This window comes from Giraffa tippelskirchi, chromosome 1 (assembly GCF_054371585.1).
Source record: "Giraffa tippelskirchi isolate mGirTip1 chromosome 1, T2T-mGirTip1v1.2.pri, whole genome shotgun sequence".
NCBI lineage: Eukaryota > Metazoa > Chordata > Mammalia > Artiodactyla > Giraffidae > Giraffa > Giraffa tippelskirchi.
In genome coordinates, this window is record NC_137275.1 from 8,742,562 (window position 1) to 8,757,981 (window position 15,420).

At 42.7% G+C, this 15,420-nt stretch overlaps 1 long non-coding RNA gene across 1 annotated transcript in view; it reads right to left on the bottom strand.

Moving 5' to 3' along the window:
- Positions 1 to 15,420, bottom strand: part of LOC145505025 (uncharacterized) — a 50,080-nt gene that overhangs the window by 15,624 nt on the left and 19,036 nt on the right. Inside the window, exon 2 of the long non-coding RNA XR_014052719.1 lies at positions 11,611 to 11,943. This is a non-coding gene — a long non-coding RNA (uncharacterized LOC145505025). The remainder of the gene's footprint in view (positions 1 to 11,610; positions 11,944 to 15,420) is intronic.

A 15,420-nucleotide genomic window follows, 5' to 3' on the forward strand; every position in this document is an offset into this window, starting at 1 on the left:
AGACAACTAAAGAACACTCCACTCTACAACAGCAGAATAAAATAGATCTAAAGTACGGAATTAGAAAAGATAGAAAGAGCTGATATTGGGAATAGAGAGTGTGAACCCAAAACCAAGAGTGTGTGCACAAAACCAAGGTGCACTTAAACTCGAAGGTATGTGAAAAAGGCCAAGTGGATTTGCATGCTTGAGTCAGACGTTAAAGACACTCAGTTGAATTTTCTGACATAAATCTCTTTATTCAAAATCTAATCCTCACTCAGTCATTCAAGTCATGATCTCTCCTTCCATGTCATAGGTAAACTCCTGGGCTTAATACAGTCTACTGTCATCTCCAGCTTTGCCAAGAAATGGGTTTGCCAAGGTGTTGAGACTTTGGAAGACTGAAGACAAAAGTTCAAGAGATAATAGAGATGAAAGGATGCCTGATGATACAGGTCAATTCTGAGGAGGTAGTACTTGAATGGTGGTCAAGAAAGAGTGCCATCCAAGAAACCTAGCTTGTGTCTAAAGCATAGGTCCTCTCATTGTTGCAAAAACAAAAAGGTTTTGGTTATTTCCAGAACTTGGCTACTGTAAATAATGTTGCTATGAACACTGGGTGCCTGTAAAGTAAATTTAACAAGAGAGCCCAGGGCACTGTCCACAGCTATGAGTGCCCGAGCATTTTGGTACAATGATTAAATACTCTGCTTTGGCTATAGCACCAGTTGGATCTAATTCTGCTACTTAACATATGCATAGTGTTACACAACTTAACCTCTTTAAGTGCTAGCATCTTTTCTGTAAGATTGTAATGATAACAGCATTCATCTTGTAGGGTTGCCATGAGAATTAAATGAAATAATGCTAAATCTTTAGCTCAATGCTTTGGGAGTCTAATACTTGGTAGACTGAATGTTTTTCAAAGGGACCAAATCTCATTAGGCTTGGGGTTAGAGCACTGTTCAGGGAAAAATCAGTTTTTTAATTGAGATAAGTTATTTTCCGGAAAATTATTGCACCAAATCAAGCTATATTAGAAAAAGAAATCCCAACAACTCCCCAAGGACCCACTACTCCCTGCCAATGTCTATGGAACAGAGTCATGAAATGGTTAATCAGGAAAACCCTGGGTCTGCTCTACTTAAGGAGAATATTTATTAATATTACACAGGAAATATCAAGTCACCCTGCTTCCAGCCCATGGAGCAAATCTATTTGTATGTTGGACAGCCCCTCACCCCTCGGCCGCCCACCCTCCCCCGCCCCACCTCATCAGTGTAAAAAGTTGTCAAATATAAAACTAGACTTTTATTGCTGTAGCAAAGAAGCTTAGAGAAAAGCCCAAGGTGAAGCTGAAAAATATGACCTTGACTTAGGAAAGGAAGTAAAAATAATAGGAGAGGAGAACAGTATGGGCCCCAAGAGGGTGGACATCGTCGGAAAGAAGGCAAAGAATCCAGGGCAGACAAGAGCAGGGAGTGTTTCATTTCTCTTTGTAGCTCAGGACTTTCCTCCATCTCTTAGCAAGAACTAGAAGCTGATTATTTTTGTATTGTAGGAATACAAGCTCAGATTATCACTCAAGACAAATGCAGCTTGTTTTTGTTTTAGAGCACATAGTCTGTGAATTAATGTCACAAGGTCCTGAGTTAAAAATCTTCACAGGTATTATTCCCTAGACATGCCTGAGCTCTGCCAATGGAGCTGTATATTTCAGTCAAGATTCTAGTGTCCAGGGGTAGAAAAACCAGGTGGGTAGAAGCTTTCTGATGCTTTTTAAACCAGTTTACTTCTGCTTAATGACAACGCAGAGGTTATTCCCCTGTAGACCGCTCTCCTTCCTCCATTGCAAAGTGAGAAACCCAGATAGATAATTTTTTTTAAGATACCCCTTGTTCTAGGAGCCTCTCATTCTGCTATAACATTGACATAAACCCCCAACCCCTCCCACAGTGAATGTGAGTAGCAAGAACTGAAATGTAAAATGTGTTCTTAAATCCCATGGGAAGGGAATTCTAACAATTTCCTAGTGACCTCATACAGCTCTGCCGCAGAGAGAAAGAGTAAGGAATAAAATGTGATCGGAATAAGATTTACGTTGATATATTAGGTGAGGGTTACTGGCCACCGCCCATGCTTTCAGCGAGGTTGGAAGGTATTTTACCAGCTACGACATATACATGTGAGAAAGAGCCTCCTATTGGGAACTTTTCCAAAGTGTAATAAAGCTGTGCTTTGCTCCCTCTGACCTTGGCTCAGCGACAGGTAAGTCCCACAACTTCTGCCACCTTATAAACACTGAGATGGGCTGTAAGAAAAGACTATAGCGGCTCTATTTAGAGGCTTAGGTCAGCAAGTAGGCAGAAAATGTCAAAACCACTAATCTAATTTATTGATGGCTTTAATGGGAGCGTATAGGAAAAAAAAATTTTTTTGCCTTGCACTGCAAATATCACTCCAACCCCTTCATCTGGAAGATCTCAAAGTAAATAAATGGCCCAATGAATAAGGAATCAAGACCATCCCCAAGAAAAAGAAATGCAAAAAAAGCAAAATGGCTGTCTGAGGAGGCCTTACAAATAGCTATGAAAAGACGGGAAGAGAAAAGCAAAGGAGAAAAGGAAAGATATACCCATTTGAATGCAGAGTTCCAAAGAATAGCAAGGAGAGATAAGAAAGCTTTCTTCAGCAATCAATGCAAAGAAATAGAGGAAAACAATAGAATGGGAAAGACTAGAGATCTCTTCAAGAAAACTAGAGATAACAAGGGAACATTTCATGCAAAGATGGGCTCTATAAAAGACAGAAATGGTATGGACCTAACAGAAACAGAAGATATTAAGAAGGGGTGGCAAGAATACACAGAAGAACTGTACAAAAAAGATATTCACGACCCAGATAATCATGATAGTGTGATCACTCACCTAGAGCCAGACATCCTGGAATGTGAGGTCCAGTGGATCTTAGGAAGCATCACTATGAACAAAGCTAGTGGTGGTGATGGAATTCCAGCTGAGCTATTTCAAATCCTGAAAGATTATGCTGTGAAAGTGCTGCACTCAATATGTCAGCAAATTTGGAAAACTCAGCAGTGGCCACAGGACTGGAAAAGGTCAGTTTTCATTCCAATCCCAAAGAAAGGCAAGGCCAAAGAATGCCCAAACTGCCACACAATTGCACTCATCTCACATGCTAGTAAAGTAATGCTCAAAATTCTCCAAGCCAGGCTTCAGCAATACGTGAACTGTGAACTTCCAGATGTTCAAGCTGGTTTTAGAAAAGGCAGAGGAACCAGAGATCAAATTGCCAACATCTGCTGGATCATTGAAAAAGCAAGAAAGTTCCAGAAAAACATCTACCTCTGCTTTATTGACTGTACCAAAGCCTTTGACTGTGTGGATCACAATAAACTGTGGAAAATTCTGAAAGAGATGGGAGTACCAGACCACCTGACCTGTCTCTTGAGAAACCTGTATGCAGGTCAGGAAGCAACAGTTAGAACTGGACATGGAACAACAAACTGGTTCCAAACAGGAAAAGGAGTCCATCAAGGCTGTATATTGTCACCTTGCTTATTTAACTTATATGCAGAGTACATCATGAGAAATGCTGGGCTGGAGGAAGAACAAGCTGGAATCAAGATTGCTGGGAGAAATATCAATAAACTCAGATATGCAGATGACACCACCCTTATGGCAGAAAGTGAAGAAGAACTAAAGAGCCTCTTGATGAAAGTGAAAGAAGAGAGTGAAAAAGTTGGCTTAAAGCTCAACATTCAGAAAACTAAGATCATGGCATCCGGTCCCATCACTTCATGGCAGATAGATGGGCAAACAGCAGAAACAGTGGCTGACTTTATTTTTCTGGGCTCCAAAGTCACTGCAGATGGTGACTGCAGCCACGAAATTAAAAGACGATACTCCTTGGAAGGAAAGTTACGACCAACCTAGACAGCACATTAAAAAGCAGAGACATGACTTTGCCAACAAAGGTCCATCTAGCCAAGGCTATGGTTTTTCCAGTGGTCATGTATGGATGTGAGAATTGGACAGTGAAGAAAGCTGAGTGCTGAAGAATTGATGCTTTTGAACTGTGGTGTTGGAGAAGACTCTTGAGAGTCCCTTGGACTGCAAGGAGATCCAACCAGTCCATCCTAAAGGAGATCAGTCCTGGGTGTTCATTGGAAGGACTGATGTTGAAGCTGAAACTCCAATACTTTGGCCACCTGATGCGAAGAGCTGACTCATTTGAAAAGACCCTGATGTTGGGAAGGATTGGGGGCAGGAGGAGAAGGGGGTGACAGAGGATGAGATGGTTGGATGGCATCATTGACTCAATGGACATGGGTTTGGGTGGACTCTGGGAGCTGATGATGGACAGGGACGCCTGGTGTGCTGCAGTTCATGGGGTCACATAGAGTGGGACACGACTGAGTGACTGAACTGACCTGAATGAATACGTATGGTTGCTGTCAGATGCAGGTAAGGATAGGAGATGGAGGCGGTATAGCTGAGCTTGGGCTGCTGGCATTTTTTTCTTTTTTTCCTTTTCATCTTCTTTTTTCCTTTCCCTTTTCTCCCCCTCCTTCCCTTCTTCTTTCTCTCACTCTCAGACATAATTTGAATGTTTACTATATGCCATGGTACTATATTAGAAATTAGAAATGGAGATATTAAAAATGCAAGTGTTGTCACTGATTTGTTAAAATAGTTATATTAAGAACCTAAATAATGAACGGTGAACAACACCTAACACCTAGTTCCATAAATGCACAGTGTGATTGATAAAGAGGTATAGTATCACAGGACTAGAGAAAGTCATAATTCACTTTCTCAGGACAGTGGTGAATAGTTAATCAACCAAGTGAGGGTGACTTGGAGATTTCCAAGTGAAAATGTGGGAGGAAGCTTTTCTGGTACGTTGAAGGGTGTAAACACAGAAAACAGGACAGGGGTTTTGGGGAACACTATGGAATTTAGTTTACTGGATCATAGGTTTGAGAAGAAGGACAGATGAAAAGGTGACATTGTTAAGGGCAGTTGGTGCAAGATCGTGGAAGGTCTTACACCATCGTAAGGGAAGCCCTAATGGCTCAGAGGGTAAAGAATCAGCCTGCAGTGCCAGAGACCCAGGTTTGATCCCTGGGTTGGAAAGATCCCCTGGAAAAGGGAATGGCTACCCACTCCAGTATACTTGCCTGGAGAATTCCATGGACAGAGAAGTCTAGTGGGCTACAGTCCATGAGGTCACAAAGAGTCGGACACGACTGAGTGACTAACACTTTCACTTTTTCACTTCACGTGGAAGGTCTTGCCAATGAGGTTCTTCAGAATTATTTCTATGAACTTCCCTGGTGACTCAGTGGTAAAGGATCAGCCTGCCAATGACGGAGACATGGGTTCGGTCCCTGATTCGGGATTTATCCCACATGCCTTGGAACAATTAGGCTCCTGCCCCACAACTATTGAAGCTGTGCTCTAGAGCTCAGGAACCACAACTCCTGTCCCCACACATCCTGGAGCCCGTGCTCCACAATAAGAGAAGCCCATGGACCACAACTGGGAAGCAGCCGCCACTAGCCACAGCTAGAGAAAAGCCAGCAGCAGCAGCAAAGCACTAACACAGCCACAAGTGAATAAGCAAATAAATAAATAGTAAAACTATAAAAAGAAATATTCCCAGCTGTAAGAAGCCATAGGGAGGATGACTTAAGTGGGGTGTGTGGCCAAAGTCCTGATTAGGCTTGCATTTTGTAAAGATTATTCCAGCAGTGGATAGAAGCTAAGATACCAATTAGAAAATTGTTGTGATACAGTGGTGCTGAAGATGACTCTTGAGAGTCCCTTAGATTGCAAGGAGATCAAACCAGTCAATCCTAAAGGAAATCAACCCTGAATTTTCACTAGAAGGACTAAGGCTGAAGCTGAAGCTTCAATACTATGACCACCTGATGTGAAGAGCTGACTCATTGGAAAAGACCCTGATGCTGGGAAAGATTGAAGGCAGGAAGAGAAAGGGACAACAGAGGATGAGATGGTTAGATGGCTTCACTGACTCAATGGACATGATTTTGAGCAAGCTCCAGGAGATGATGAAGGACAGGGAAACCTGGCATGCTGCAGTCTATGGGGTCCCAAAAAGTGGGACATGACTTAGCAACTGAAGAACAATAGTGTGTGAGTTAGAGAGGTTATGAGTGTGAAACAAGACAGTGAAAAGGGATGGCACTCTAGGTCCAGAGGGAAAATAGGTGTAGACATGATGAACCATAAGAGAGTCTGGAGAAGCCACATAGAATTACAACGAAGGCAAGAGGCACAGGCCTTCCTAATATTGGGAAGCCCCTCCTAATGGGCTGATACCACCTTATTGGAAGAAGCAAAGTAACAACTGCTGAGAAGTTGTAGACAAATCTCAGTGTGATGGATGCCTTGGAAGTTCTGGAAAGTTTTAAATTAGTTTGAAGAGCAACCAGATTAATAACCAGGATCTCTTTGCTGGCATGAATGGAGTTGCTATGGCAACAGCAATAGGCAGCACAAAAAAAAGTTGATGCTTTCTCCTTAGTCTTACGGGCTAATGTTAACTTCAAAGAGGACAGAGAGAAGGTCTGTATAGCTGAGCTGACCTCCTCAGGCAGCTGTGCTTGCGAGACAGTTTTCTGTGAGTGTGAACAAGAGTGGTCAGCTACACTAGGGACTAGTCCTGGCTACACTGCCAAGTAGTTGTGTTGCTGTGGGTGCTACCTGACCTCTCCAGGACTACTCTTTGGCAAGAGAGGGTTGTAATAGGTGCTCTTTTAGACCTTTTCTGAAATTTTGACTGTCACTCTGGGATTAGCTTGGCATGCATTGCTGTTGTTGTTTAGTTGCCAAGTCACGTTGGACTCTTTTGCGACTTCATGGACTGTAGCCTGCCAGGATTCTCTGTCCATGAGATTTCCCAGGCAAGAATACAGGAGTGGGTTGCCAGGTCCTCTTCCAGGGGATCTTCCTGACCCAGGGATCGAACCCACGTCTTCTGCATTGGCAGGCAGATTCTTTACCACTGTGCCACCAGGGAAGCCTGGCATGCATTAGGAATGCTAGTAAAAGTTTACTGGATAAACAAATGAATGGATGGAGCAGCGTGCCTTGGAGGGATCACATGAAAAGTGTAAACCTGCCTGTACCACAGGCTCTGTTTCAGCCTCCCTTGGGGCAGTTCCTTAGGGTTTAGGGCATGATTTCAGGGTGAAATTTTTCCCCTGGGATGATGGAGAGGGAGGAAGTCATAGAGCTCAGCCCTGAATCATGGAACATGACCACAATGAAATCAGATCTTCTCTGCCGGGTGCAAATTTGTTCCCGGGTGTCAGCCTGCAGAGCTGGGTCATCGACCAGCTGCGATGCTGCGCAGGTTGTATTTTTTTCTGCAACATTTGGTAGAACGTTTCAGGCAAGGGTGGGGGGAGGAGGAGAAAATTATCTGAACCAGATGTTAGGGGGCCATCTCTGTGACACAAGTAAGTAATTAGTTTTAAATGATTATCCATGTGACCTGTCTGGACGCACTCACTTTTCTGGGCTGGGGGGGGCAGGCTTGGCTGGCTGTACCCTGACTGGAGAAGAAGTAAAAGGTGTTGAGGGCTGCGTGCATGTGTATACCTGTGCCAGGAGATTATTTCCAGGAAAAGCTTTATAAGTTGAGTATAAATGGCTATGGGCTTCCCAGGTGGCTCAGGGGTGAAGAATCCGCCTGCCAGTGCAGGAGATCCAAGTTTGATCCCTGGGTTGGTAAGATCCCCTGGAGGAGGAAATCTATACCCACTCCAGTGTTCTTGCCTGGGAAATCCCATGGACAGAGGAGCCTGATGGGCTACGGTCTGTGATATCGCAGAAGAGTCCAACAGGACTTAGCAGATAAACAACAGCAGCAATAAATGGCCATTTGAGATACCTGGACAGATGATCTGGGATGGCTCTGAAGGATCCTACAGAGGCAAGGCTGACCAATTACAAGATGCTTCGGTGTGCACAGGGCAACACAGATGAAGAGGAAAATCACTTTCAGGGTGGAGCATGTGATGAACCCAGGAGTGTCCTGCAAGAACCGATTGCTGGGGGTTTTCCTGGATGCTCCTCGTGTGCCATCTGGGAAGGTCTATATAGGTGACAATTGAAGGCCAACCACCCTGCCATTCTCCCAACCCTCCATAGCTCTCACTTGGTTCTACGTCAGCCTCAGGTTCTATGCCAGGCAGAGAGGATGGGAAACCTTATATTGACTGACCTGAGCCTCATGGTGTGCACAGGGGCTCAGAATAGAAATTAGATCGAATTCCAGAAAAGAAAGGCATGTTTCCTGCACACAGGCATCCATAACTCTCATGAGATCTGTAGTTGCGACAAAAATGAGTACAATGACGTGGCAGACTTGCCGCCACTGAAGACTTGCGGGTACAGCAGGGACATAAAAGAGGGAGGACAAAAGTGCCCCCTTGAGAGGCAGGAAAGGCTTTATAAGTAAGACAAGAGCTGAAGATCTGGAGTTCAGCTTTTCACATGAGGTCAATAAAGATCTGCCCTTTCCCATTTCTGTTAAGCCACCAAAGGCTACAGAGAGGAGGACTTTAAACCTGCAATGGCCTTTTGGCTTCCAAGGCAGGAAATCCGCAAGGCATTATTCCATCAGCCTTGAGGCTCTCTGTACTCTCCGGCTCACACTCCAAAACACTCCCATTTTTCCTGTGCCCCATGGGAGGAAAGGTGAGATTTTTCACTCGAGACAGACAGCTCCTCAAGGGAGGGGGCTGCTCACCCCGTGTGGTCCTCATTGGGTCTCATGGGTTTGGTTGCCATCTGTCCATCTGTGCCTGAACGTGGGCTTCAAGAGCTGGGTGGAGAGGGGAGGGACTGGTCCTTTCTCCTTCCATCCTGCAGAAGGCAGCCACCTTTGTTCCTCTGCCAAGGCCAAAGGCACTCTGAGCCTTCTCTATGTGTAGAACGAAAGGTCTAATTTTTTTGGGTGAGGGGGCACTGGCCACTTAAAAAAAAAAAAAATTAAGTATAGTTGATTAACAAAGTTGTTAGTTTCAGATGCATGGGTAAAGTGATTCTGTGTGTGTATTCTTTTTTAGATTCTTTGCCCTAATAGATTATTACAAAACAGTGAGTATAGTTCCTTATGCTCTACAGTGGGTCCTTGTTGTTTATCTGTTTTATATATAGAAGTGTGTATACGTTAATCCTAGGCTCCTAATTTATCTAAGGAGGTAACCTAAGGTTTTTTTCTATGTCTGTGGGTATATTTCTGTTTTGTATATAAGTTCACGTATATCATTATTTTTAGATTCCACATATAAGTGATATCATATTTGTCTTTCTCTGTCTGGCTTACTTCACTTAGTATGATCATCCCTAGATCCATCGTATTACTGCAAATGATATTATTTCCTTCGTTTTCGTGGCTGAGTCATGTTCCCCTGGAATGTCCCATTCCACTGTTACAATCTTTTTTCTCCATTCCTCTGTCCATGGACACTTAGGTTGCTTCCGTGTCCTGGCTATTGTAAATAGTGCTGAAATGAACTTTGGGGTGCATGGATCTTTTTGAATTATGGTTTTCTCTGGGTATATGTCCAGGAGTAGGATTGCTAGATCCTATGGCAGCTCAATATTGTCTAATGGATCCTGTGGGAGAGCTGGTGGGATGAACGGACAGAACACAGAGGGGGATTTTTATGCTTGTGAAATTATTCTATATGACAGTGGTGGATACAAGTCATTATACATTTGTCCAAACCCTTAGAGTGTACAACACCAGGAGTGGACCCTAACACAACTGTGGATTTGGGATGCTTATGATGTACTGGTGTAAGTTTATCAATGGTGACAAATGTACCACTCTGGTTGGGGGATGTTGATAATGGGTGAGGCTGTGCATGTGAAGGGAGGTAGAGAGATTTATGCGAACTCTCTGTACCTTCTTCTCAATTTTGTTGTAAATTTAAAAAACTCATCTGAAAAAAATAATGTATTAAAAAAAAAGACCATGTTAGAGCAACGCAGTTAGGATGGGCAGGTCACATGGCCAACACTTGGCAGCTACTCATTTTCAAACTAAAATATAGCATTTTATTTCTGGTAAAAATGCTTTTCAGATGAAAATGAAAATTACAATGGGAAATTGTGGCTGACAAGGGAAAAGAGTCATTTGGGGTAATATCTCTCATAATTGGGGGTAATTTTGTCAAATGCAGGCATTGTAGAATTCCCATGCATCCTCCCACCACCGGCAGGTCAGCAAAGAGAGCTTCTACGAGGCAAAAGCCTGAGCTAATCTCTCCTTTCCAGCCATAGAAATGATGGTGCTCTTCATGGCCATCAAGCTTATTGCTCTCAAGATACGAGTTTATTCCACCCCTAGTGAGCAATTAGAAGTTTTATGGCTTAAGCCATGAGCAGGGTAGAGCCTGTGCTGGGAATTGGTCATGGGATTTAATCAGAGCTTTGGTTTTGGTTTGAGCATTGATGAAAAATATGCGCTATGTTCTCTGTCTCAGAACAAATAGGTCACTTAACGTAGGTTTAAAATAGAGCAGACTGCTTGTACTCTCGTGTTTCATATTAAGGATACTTACAAAGTAGATTTGTCTTTTAGGATATTGGGGTACCCCGTGATCATGACATGACTAAAGGTTGGGGCAGGTGTGACCCTGCCACACCACTGTGCTACCTTACTGGGCTCCTGTGGCTCCCACTGCTTTTTGGTGACCTCAGCTCTCAGAGATGCCTGTGCAGAGACTTGTGTTTTGGAGCAAAGTGTCATAGATAGAGTTGCTCGTCTCTACAAGGGGATGAGTGGTATAAACAAGGGCTTTGGAAGCAGATAGCTATGAGTTTGAATCTAAGGTGTACCATTATTGCACTGCCCATGTATGGGCACGGTTAGAGTAGGGCAAAGGAAGCTTCCAGAATCTAAATTTAAGGTGGCACTCACACTCAGGAGATGACCTTGCACTTGTGAAACCTTGAAATTGAGTGCCTCCTTAAATTCTGCACTTAGGGGCCTCTCTTCCCTTACCCTAGTCGAGTCTTGGTGTATGACCAAGGGCAAGTCACGTATGTCCCTCAGTCTAGTCCTTCATCTGTAAAATGGGGGCAATAGGACCTTATGAGACTGGCATGAATATTAAATAAAAGGATGCTTGTAAACTTCTTGACACAGTGCCTGGAACTGAGAGCAATAAATAATAGCTGTGCTTAGTTTTAATTCATCCATTACTTGGGCATCTTGAGTAACTCCCTTTTAGGGTAGCTAGAGTTTATCCCTTTCATCCTTTGGAGGGAAAAAGGAATAGAGGAATATTTAGAAGTGTCTTCATTTAGGACATTGTTTCTTTGGAGTTATTTACAAAACAATTTATTTTAAATCTAATTTGAATACTTTAAATCTGGCTGCATCTGATTGTCTTTGCCACATTCTTTTTAAAATAATTTACATTTCGATTTCTCATAGTTAGAGTATACACTGTTGCACCAATGAAACTGAGAACTGGAATTAAAGTGTCTAGTTATGTGCAGGGCAGAGCAGGGGCCTCCCCGGAGAGCAAGCACTTCATTGTGGAAAGACGGGATGTCTCACCCATGGAGGCGAGGACCCGGGGACTTGAGGACGCCTGAAGCTCCGCTCGTCTCGGGGTCTGGGGTGGAGCCGCGAGGCGCCGCATCCCGTGCTCTGTCACGGCGCTCCCTCACTTAGCACACGCTCAGAGCAGCTTAAATTTCTACTTGTAGGAGTGTGGGCTTTTCCTGATCTTTTTTCTCCTTGCTTTTTTTTTTTTTTTCCTTCTGGTGGGACGCTGACCGAGGCATTCATGGTCAGGATGAAGAGGGGGATCTGTTAGAACTCTGGCATGGTAAGATGAGAAGCACTGAGGGGCTGGATTCTCCCAATTGATATTCTTGCTGTGTTGCTCTAAAGAAAAAAAAAAAAAAATCTCATTTTTTTTTTTTTAGGCTTCCAAGTTTTGCACAGTTAACTAGATAAAGACCAGATACTACTGATTCTACTAGACTCTCCCAACCCTTCTTGGGAATATTGCTCCTAACTGGGTTGCTGAGGGATAATAACAGTGATTCAGTTACATTCTTTTAAAAAATCATGTATTTTTGAAGTATAGCTTATTTAGGGGCCTTTTAATTTATTTTTATTTCTATTATTTTATTGTATTATTTATTATTTTATTTTATTGTTGGAATATGATTACAGTGTTGTGTTAGTTTGTGCTGTACAACAAAGTGAATCAATCACACATATACATATATCCCCTCCCTCTTGAAACTCCTTCCTCTCCCACCGATCACACATTATTGTGGGATATGTTACTGTGTTCATTTCAGGTGTTCAGGAAAGTGGTTTGGTTATACATATACATATGTGTGTGTGTGTGTGTGTGTGTGTGTGTGTATTCTTTTTTCAAATCTTCTCCATTATAGTTTATTACAAGATATTGATCATAGTTCCTGTGCGTGCTAAATGGGCAGAGATAAGTTATACAGCAAATCTGTGTTATCTAGCTTATGTATAGCAGTGTACAGCTTATCCCTATCCACCACTTCCCCAGGTGACACTAGTGGTAAAGAACTCGCCTGCCAATACAGGAGACATAAAAAGACACGGGTTTGATCCCTGGATTGGAAAGATCAATTGGAGGAGGGCATGGCAACCCACTTCAGTATTCTTGCCTGGAGAATCCCTTGCACAGAGGAGACTGGTGGGCTACAGCTCATAGCATCGCAAAGAGTTGGACATGACTGAAGTGACTTAGCATGCACTCACCACTTCCTCTTTGGTAAGAATAAATTTGTTTTCTATGCCTATGAGTCTGTTTCTGCTTTTGTAAATAAGCTCATTTGTACTATTTTTAAAATTTCACATATAAGTAATACCATGTAGAGTTGTATCATTGACTTCCAGTCACCTCGGGTTATCTGTCATCTGATGAAGGGTTCTCTATCTCAGTTTCTTAATCTGCAAAACAGGAGATTTAATTTTTGGACATCTTTTTGTAGGATGAGCCAATTCTGAGGCTCCTGTGTGTGTGTGGGGGTGCTGTAGATGGGAGGGTGTATTTGTGTAAAGGCTGTCTTCTAGACTTGGAGGCAGTAGTAAGCCTAGACTTAATGCTTGTTTCACAAACTCTGTATTCAGTCCTAAAGCAGACACCACTCAAGGAGAGTCAAAGCACATATTTCACTGCTTTTTCCTGATAAGCCTGAATTTTTTCTTCTTGGAAATCAAGATGGTTCTTATCAGTTGATCAGTGCTGTTTTGTAGGATGGAACCTATTTGCTATTTCAAGCCAAGGGGATTAAAAGAAAGAAAGGAAGAAATTTTGACCTGGAGAAACTCAGAAACAGACTTGATAGATGATACCTACATGAATTGACTTGAGTTAGTATCTAAAGAAAGGCATAATGAATGTATAAAGACATAATGAATGTTTAAAATACATAAAGAATGTATACATTCTTTGGGAGATTGTAGGGCATAAAACAAAACTCCTATAGAAATTTCAGTGAAAATTCCTCTGATCTGGAGGACTTAGGTGGTCAGCCTAACTGGAATCTTTAAGGTGGCATTAGAGTTGGACTGAAGCAGGGGCAAAGCACAGAGGGAAAGCCACAGCAGGAAAGAGCCCTTGGTGGGGATGAGTGGGAGGAGGGCAGTGCTTATTTATTACTGTTAAGATGGAAAGTAAATGTCAAGTAGTTTTAAAACACATAAATTAGATTGATCTAGCTTGAATGGCAATAAATTAAAATAATATGCTAGATTTGTCTATATTAAATGCTTATTTAATTCTAGGCTAAATATAAACTTATTCTCACACTATTAAGAGTTCCTGGCCAATCATACAGATGGACTTTCCCAGCTGTATATCAAGAAGGGCTTGGATTCAGCCCTGGCCCTTTTGCTAGGGAGCATGTCACCTTGATGGCCTTCAGTCTCCCGCTATGAAAACTAAGGAGCTGAGATGTGCAGTGTTCGGGGTTCCTTCTGTTTCTAACGTGGAGCTGACTTGCCTGTACTCTTCAGATTTAATCTCAGCTTAGTATTGCTATTGGGAAGGTATTATGGGCCGACCATCACATACACAGACAGTTTCTCTCTGCTCAAACTTGTGGGATATCTCACAAGTTGCCTTGTGGAACATGGAGAGACAGTTGTCTTTGGTGAGGGGTCCAAATCCAGGCTCATTCATCTTCTTGCCTTGCTTTATTGGCGTGTAAATTGGGAATAAAAAGGCGTGCATACGAGGCCATCAAATGAAAGAGATGTGTAAACCATGAGCTAAAGCTTTATAGCTGACTATTTCTTTTTCTACCTTCTATCTTTTTTGTGGCTGACGCTTTTACCCTAATTGAGAGCTTTTCTTTCAGAATTTGGCATCTTTGATCCTTGAGAAACGGGTCTTTTGTATGAAGTGTTACTTGCTCAGTCATATCTGACCCTTGGCAATCCGCTGGACTGTAGCCCACCAGGCTCCTGTTCATGGAATTCTCCAGGCAAGAATCCTGGAGTGGGTAGCTATTCCCTTCTCTAGGGGATCTTCCAGACCCAGGGATCAAACCTGGGTCTCCTGCATTCCAGGCAGAGTATTTGCCATCTGAGCCACCAGGGAAGCCCGTTTGTGTAGAAGAACAGGATATATCACCAGTGACTCAGGTCAAATGATTCAGACTTGTCTCTTAGGACGCAGGTTGTAATGGGAGGTGTAGATTAATTGTAACAAGGTGTCAGAAAAGATTTCAGAAATAAATATGGCATACTAAACACACTGAATTTATATGAGATTTAAATCAGATCCTTCAAGCAACACAGTTAGTCTGTGTTCTGGCTAAGTTAAACTTGTGCAAGGCTTTGCATGAAGGTAGTCCCAACAGGCTGGAACTTGAAACATAACTGAATATGCCACCCTAACCAAGAACTATAACAGACTGCTCATGAGGGCCCTTTGAAAAGAGAACATATAATCATTTTCTGATCTCTTGGATACAAATTTCTACAAATAACACTAGGGACAAGTGAAAACCACTTTACGGTTCATAAGGAATCAACTCCATGAAACATGAGTTTCGGACAGAGCTGGCTTACACATGTTTGAGTCCCTGGAGAATCTCTCAAAATAAGCAGAAGCTTCCTCAGCAATATCAAGGGGCCTCTTATCTGCCCTGTGTTTTATTCCCCTTCCTTTCTCCGTCTACTTACAGAAGACAAAGATGACCAAAGAAAACTGAGTCAATCCAACATTTGCTATGCTTATTCTTTTTCTCTGGAGAAGACTCTTGAGAGTCCCTTGGACTGCAAGGAGATCAAACCAGTCAATCCTAAAGGAAATCAACTCTGAAAATTCTTTGGAAGGACTGATGCTGAAGCTGAAACTCCAAT